General features: G+C 44.2%; 1 pseudogene; it reads left to right on the top strand.

Moving 5' to 3' along the window:
* Positions 1-366: 366 nt before the first annotated feature.
* Positions 367-6115, top strand: part of LOC139159277 (zinc finger protein 585A pseudogene) — a 29363-nt pseudogene continuing 23614 nt past the window's right edge.

The raw sequence follows: 6115 nt of genomic DNA, 5'->3' as shown, positions 1-6115 counted from the left end.
AAAAAATAAATAAATAAAATAAAATAAAATAAAATAAAATAATAGTAATAGAGTGGGTGATAGTGTATCTCCTATCTAAATGTCCTTAGAAACAAGGTAAGAGACACTTCCAAGTTTTGTCCCGTATTATTCTATTAATAAGATGAAGATGGCATTTAGGGGCCGTGCCTGACAAAAAGAACTTCATGAACTTTTAGAAGCCAGCAAGCACCCAGATAATCAGAGGAAGCTATTGCTGGCTAGATGGCGCTCTATGGTTTGGCAATAAGGTCGCCTGAAACAGTAGCAAACGCCTGTCGCTGAACTGAAAGGAATTGAGACCATAGAGTCGTGGATTGCTAGACAGAATATGGAAATGCGAAGAACAGAGGAACCTCGTCTTCCGGCTTCCTAATGGAGGATTGGGGTGGCTGTTGTAATTTTTCATGGGTCAAAGCGGCAGCTGGAAGGTGAGTGGAGGGCAGGTCGGAGTTGTTCAGTTTGCTCCACATTGTACTAGTAGATAAAAAAACTATGCTGAAATATGTCGCCTCCTGCATATCCCCCCCCACTCCTCCAGCCCACTTTTATTCCGCCAGAGCTGCAGGTTTTAAGTTGCCTGCGATCTCCTGTCGATTGGGATATTTCAACTATACCGTCACTTTAGGGTTGAGTCCGTGTGTGTTTTTATCAGCGTGTTGTTTAGCTTGCAAGGGAGGAGGTTCATAGGCAACACTGGTGCTTTAAATCTTGCAGAGGCTTTGACATTTCAGAATCAGAATAGACCTGGAAGGGACCTTGGAGTTCTTCTAGTCGAGCCCCCTGCATTATTTGACGCCCTTTTCTTTGTGGCAGTCTCTGGAATATCATATCGCTCTTAATTCTTATTTTCTCTAGAGCAGTGTTTCCCAACCTTGGCAACTTGAAGATATCTGGACTTCAACTCCCAGAATTCCTGAATTAGCATGACAGGCTCAGGAATTCTGGGAGTTGAAGTCCACAAGTCATAGAAGAGCCAACTTCGCCTAACCCTGGTCTAGACTATCTATACCCAAATCCTCCAGCAGTTTTTCATACGTTGTAGCCTCCAGACCTTGAATTATCTCAGCTGCTCTTTGCAGTTTTTTTCAAAGCGTCAACATTTTTTATGCAATAAGATGACCAAAACTGGATGCAGTATTACAGGTGTGGTCTTACCACGGCATTATAAATTTGTACTAATACTTCACTTGATTTTGACTCTGTACTTCTGTTTATATAGCCAGGGATTGTATTAGCTTTTTTGGCTGCTGCAGCACACTGCTAAATCATGTTTAAGCGATTGTCCACTAAAAGTCCAAGGTCCATCTCACAGTTACTGTTTTGGAGCCCCGTTTCACCTAATCTGTACTTGTATCCTTGGGGTGTTTTTGGCCAGATGTAAAACTTTCCTGTTCTTTTCATTACATTTCATTTTGTTGGAATTGAACCCATTGTTCAACTCTGTCAAAATCTTTTTGGATCCTGAGCTTGTCTTCTGGAGTGTTGTCTGTTCCTGCCAGTTTGTCATCTGCAAATTTGATAAGTTCTCCATCTATTCCCTCATCTAAGCAATTTGTAAGCTGTTGAAGAGTAGTGGGCCTAAGACAGAACCTTATCTTACCCCACAGCTTATTTCTCTCCATGTGGGTGTACCATTAAGGACTACTTCTTGAGTATGGTTTGTCAAAAATTGATGTGGTGGGGATGCTGTCTACCCTAGATTTTTCTAGCTTGAAAAAGAAGAATGAAATAAGATTGGTTTGGCATGATCTATTTTTAACAAACCTGAGCTAGCTACTAGTAATAACTTTATTTATTTCTAGATATTCACAGATTTGTTTTTTGATTATTATTTCCCCGCTATCATTCCAGATATTGATGTTAGACTGATTGGTCTGTGGTTTCCTGGGTCTTTTTTCCCTCCTTTTTTTGAAGATGGGAACCACATCAGCTCCTTTCCAATCCTTTAGTAGATCCTCTGTGCTCCAATATTTTTTTAAGATACACTACAGTGGATCTGAGATAACATTTAAATATGTTAAAGGGTTAAATAGGGTTCAGGAGGGAAGTGTTTTTAATAGGAAAGTGAACACAAGAACAAGGGGACACAATCTGAAGTTAGTTGGGGGAAAGATCAAAGGCAACATGAGAAAATATTATTTTACTGAAAGAGTAGTAGATCCTTGGAACAAACTTCCAGCAGACGTGGTTGGTAAATCCACAGTAACTGAATTTAAACATGCCTGGGATAAACATATATCCATCCTAAGATAAAATACAGAAAATAGTATAAGGGCAGACTAGATGGACCATGAGGTCTTTTTCTGCCGTCAGTCTTCTATGTTTCTATGTTTCTAATATCTTCCAGGTTTTTCAGAGCTCTTGGATGTAATCCATCAGGTTCCGGTGGTTTATATTCATCAATGTCAGATTAGTATAAAGGGGTTCTCTTAGCATTTTCTTGCTTATTTTAATTTGTATTTCGAGTCTGTCTTTTACAGTTATATTTTTGGTTGATTGCGCAATAGTTTCATTTTAATTAACTGACTGCTTCCTTGACTTTTTTTTGTTTGTTTATATGTTGAAAGAACCAAATTTTTATTGGCTGTGATTATTGTTGCAAGTCTTTGCTCATTCTGAGCCTTTCTTTCCTAAGTTCATCTTTACAGATACAGGCTATCTGCTGATATTCTGTCTTAGTTATGTATCCCAATTTCCATTTCTTGTACTTATGCTTCTTGCCTTTGTTTATCAGAGAGATCTTTATGCAATACAGTGATCCCTCGATTATCGCGGGGGTTACGTTCCAAGACCTCCCGCGATAATCGATTTTCCGCGATATAGCGGCGCAGAAGTAAAAACACCATCTGCGCATGCGCGCCCTTTTTCCATGGCCGCGCAAGAGCTTGCAGGTGGAGGCGGGGAGCAACGAAAGTGCGGAAGCCGACAAAGATTGCTTTGAATGTCGGCTGCCCCCGCCCCCCCAGCACCCGCCCGCCCGGCCGCTCGCTCGTCGCTCGCCCGTTCACCCACCCACCTGCTTGCCCGGCCGCTCGCTCGCTCACCGCTCGAGAGCAAGAGGGGGAGAGATAGAGAAAGAGAGAGAAGGAAAGAAAGAGATGAGAGAGGGAGGAAGAGAGTGTGAGAGAGGAAGAAGCAAGATAGAGAAAGAGAGAGAGAAAGAAAGATGAGAAAGGAAGGAAGAGAGTGAGAGAGAGGAAGAAAGAGAGAGAAAGAAATGATAGAAAAAAGGGGAGAAAAAAAGAGAAATGAGAAAATGATTGAAGCAGAGAATGACAGGAAAGAAAGAGAAAGAGACAGAGAAGTGACTCTTGGTGATGACGTATGACGTCATCGGGTGGGAAAAACCGTGGTATAGCAAAAAAACTGTGGAGTATTTTTTAATTAATATTTTTTGAAAAACCGTGGTATAGCGTTTCGCGAAGTTTGAAGCCGCGAAAATCGAGGGATCACTGTATGCTGCTTTGTCTCCCAGTTGATATCAGGGTAGTTAAAGTCTCCCATTACTACTATGGTTTATTTCCTACACACAATTGTTGTTTAGTAAAGAGTCCATCTATTCTGCTTGGCTTGGTGGTCTGTAGTACATTCTACATGTAGTATATTCCTATAACAATGTCATTTTCCCTTCCTTTTATATTGGCCGATATGGATTCTTGTAGGTTTTCATCCTTGGATTTGCATATTTCTGTAGAGCTGTATTAATCTTTTATATATAATGCAACTCCATCTCCTCTTTTGTTAGATCTGTTTCTCTTGAAAATTTTATATCCCTCTGTAAAGACATTCCAGTCATGAGTTTCATATCACCAAGTTTCAGTAATGGCATTGGCAACTATCCTGTATATCTGCCTATACAGGATGTACTAATACTTCAAGTTCACCCTGTTGGTTTCCTAAACTTTCAGTGTTAGTGTATGGCATTTCTTTTGTTAATGCGCACATACTGTACATATTACATTTTGTAGACAGAAAATACGCATGGATTTTCTACATACATATTTATTTATTTTATTTATTTATTAGATTTGCATGCCGCCCCTCTCCGTAGACTCGGGGCGGCTAACAACAATAATAAGACAATATAAACAAATTTAATATTTAAGCTTAAGTTTAAGTTAAATTAAGAAACCCTAATTTGATAAACCAATCATACATACAGACATACCAAGCATAAATTTTATAAGCCTATGGGGAAGGGATTATCTCAATTCCCCCATGCCTGACGACAGAGGTGGGTTTTAAGGAGCTTACGAAAGGCAAGGAGGGTGGGGGCAACTCTGATCTCTGGGGGGAGTTGGTTCCAGAGGGTCGGGGCCGCCACAGAGAAGGCTCTTCCCCTGGGTCCCACCAGATGGCATTGTTTAGTTGACGGGACCCGGAGAAGGCCAACTCTGTGGGACCTAACTGGTCGCTGGGATTCGTGCGGCAGAAGGCGGTCCCGGAGATATTCTGGTCCGATGCCATGAAGGGCTTTATACGTCATAAGCAACACTTTGAATTGTGATCGGAAACCGATCGGAAACCAGTGCAGACTGCGGAGTGTTGGTGTGACATGGGCATATTTAGGAAAGCCCATAATAGCTCTCGCAGCTGCATTCTGCACGATCTGAAGTTTCCAAACACTTTTCAAAGGTAGCCCTATGTAGAGAGCGTTACAGTAGTCGAGCCTCGAGGTGATGAGGGCATGAGTGACTGTGAGCAGTGACTCCCGGTCCAAGTAGGGCCGCAACTGCTGCACCAGGTGAACCTGGACAAACGCCCCCCTCGCCACAGCTGAAAGATGGTTCTCTAATGTGAGCTGTGGATCGAGGAAGACGCCCAAGTTGCGGACCCTCTCTGAGGGGGTCAATAATTCCCCCCCCAGGGTAATGGACGGACAGATGGGATTGTCCTTGGGAGGCAAAACCCGCAGCCACTCCGTCTTATCAGGGTTGAGTTTGAGTCTGTTGACACCCATCCAGACCCCAACAGCCTCCAGGCACCGGCACATCACTTCTTCACTGACTGGTCAAGGGGTGGAGATGTAAAGCTAGGTATCATCTGCATACTAATGATACCTCACCCCATGCCCTTGGATGATCTCACCCAGCGGTTTCATTTAGATATTAAATAGTAGAGGGGAGAGGACCGACCCCTGAGGTACTCCACAAGGAAGCAACCTAGAGGTCGACCTCTGACCCCCACTAACACCGACTGTGACCGACCGGAGAGGTAGGAGGAGAACCACTGAAGAACAGTGCTTCCCACTCCCAACCCCTCCAGCCGGCGCAGAAGGATACCATGGTTGATGGTATCGAAAGCCACTGAGAGGTCAAGAAGCACCAGGACAGAGCCCACCCGAGTTTATCCATCAGCGCGACCAAAGCAGTTTCTGTGCTGTAGCTGGGCCTGAATCCTGACTGTTGAGGACCTAGATAATTGGCTTCTTCCAAGGACCGCTGGAGCTGGAGCGCCACCACCTTCTCAACAATCTTCACCATAAAGAGAAGGTTGGAGACTGGGCGATAGTTGTTGAGAATGGCTGGGTCCAGGGAAGGCTTCTTGAGGAGGGGGTGCACATGTGCCTCCTTGTAGAGATCTGGGAAGGACCTCCTCCCCAGAGAAGTGTTGACAATCTCCTGGACCCAGCTCCGTTTCACCTCCCTGCTGGCTGAGACCAACCAGGAGGGACACGGATCCAGCAAACAGGTGGTGGAACTCACAGCTCCAATGGCCTTGTCCACTTCATCAGGTGTCACCAGATCAAACTGTTCCCAGACAGATGGACAAGTACGTGCCCCAGTCACCTTGACTGACTCGTTATCAGTCGACTCTGTTTTTCAATTGGAGTCGAGGTCCACTCGGATCCAAGCGATTTTGTCAGCGAAAAATGTGTTAAAATCCTCGGCACTACCCTGCAGGAGCTCCCCAACTCCCCACTGGTTAAGAAGGGAGCTGGTCACTCTAAACAGGGCGGCCGGGCGGGATTCCGCTGATGCAATCAAGGCAGCATGATACGCGCATCTTGCCGCCTTGAGCGCCACTTTGTAAGTCTTAATATGAGCTCTTACAAGTGTTTGATCGGATTCAGACTTACTCTTCCTCCATCGCT

This window comes from Erythrolamprus reginae, chromosome 2 (assembly GCF_031021105.1).
Source record: "Erythrolamprus reginae isolate rEryReg1 chromosome 2, rEryReg1.hap1, whole genome shotgun sequence".
NCBI lineage: Eukaryota > Metazoa > Chordata > Lepidosauria > Squamata > Dipsadidae > Erythrolamprus > Erythrolamprus reginae.
The sequence above is the reverse complement of the archived record's forward strand: the minus strand, read 5'-3'. Positions and strand labels throughout refer to the sequence as shown.